At 36.5% G+C, this 1,310-nt stretch overlaps 1 protein-coding gene across 1 annotated transcript in view; it reads left to right on the top strand.

Moving 5' to 3' along the window:
• Positions 1 to 271: 271 nt before the first annotated feature.
• LOC106870759 (cadherin-87A) overlaps positions 272 to 1,310 on the top strand; it is a 119,297-nt gene continuing 118,258 nt past the window's right edge. Inside the window, exon 1 of the mRNA XM_014916956.2 lies at positions 272 to 814. The gene's annotated coding sequence lies outside the window, so the exon portion shown is untranslated. The remainder of the gene's footprint in view (positions 815 to 1,310) is intronic.

The raw sequence follows: 1,310 nt of genomic DNA on the forward strand, positions 1-1,310 counted from the left end.
GCTTGTGTGTGTGTGTGTGTGTGTGTGTGTGTGTGTGTGTGTGTGTGTGTGTGTGTGTGTGTGTGTGTTTATATGATTTGCAAGTGTCATGTATAAATGTATGTAGGTGAGTGTAATTGTGTGAATGACTATGCGACCATACAAGTGGAAATAATTTTCTCATTCTCTGTTAGGGTTCCTAAGGTCATATGTATGTATACTTGTATATATATGTAAGGAAATGCATGTATGTTTATGTATAAATCGACACAATTTTGTATATATTTGTCTCGTTTTGTGCGCTTCTGTATGTGTGTGAAATTATTGACGGCAAAAACAGAAACCAAAAATTATACCCCCTCCCCCTCCGTTCTCACCCAACAAGAAAATAGAAAACAAGTTACCAAGTGGGAGTTGATTTTTAAACTGGTCATTTTGAAATTGTATTCTAACACGCACACACGCACGCACACACACACACACACACACACACACACACACACACCTAGGCGTGCGTGCGTATGTGTGTATATGTGGACGTATCTGTCTATGCGTTGATACATGTGATTACACACGATTTTTTTTTTGTTCAATCTTCCTGTTGTCCCAATCCTGAACAGATCCTGGGCTTCCACATCACTAGCTCTGAGTGTTTCTGAATTTAGTGAAAAGCGAAGAGATTAAGGAATCTTCGTTCATAAAACTAATCCCATTGACCTACCGAAATTGTTTGAGGTTTTTAAGTAATGGAGTATCTCTAATATAAATTCACAAGAACGGATCAATTCAAGGGATACATTTTGACTATATACAACAGTTGTCTTCAGTCAAAGCAGTAAGTCACTCTAATTTACCTCCTGGTTCCGTTTATCTTTTGTCAGTTGATTTTTTAAAACTTATATTGATTTTTTTTTTAAATGTGGTATAACAATATATAGTGTAAAGGAAAATGGTAGTGTGTATCTCTTTTTACCAATTCTTCAAAACCAGGTTTAGCTGGATCGAAGTCTACGATTGCCAATATCGCTTGTTTCGTTCGTACTTTTGTGCTTGGATCCAGCTGTGATAAACATTTATTAAGCAATAACTTTCAATAAGTTATGTACGTATCTATATGTGTATGTGTGTGTGTATATATACACACACACACACACACACACACACACACACACACACACACACACACACACACACACACACACACACACACACACAAAGGCGCAAGATGAACCCCTAAACATAAATAACTATACACACTCATGGGTAACATATAAACGGAATACCATATTGATAATGACCATATTGATAATGACCATATTGATAATGACCAT

This window comes from Octopus bimaculoides, chromosome 2 (assembly GCF_001194135.2).
Source record: "Octopus bimaculoides isolate UCB-OBI-ISO-001 chromosome 2, ASM119413v2, whole genome shotgun sequence".
Lineage (NCBI taxonomy): Eukaryota > Metazoa > Mollusca > Cephalopoda > Octopoda > Octopodidae > Octopus > Octopus bimaculoides.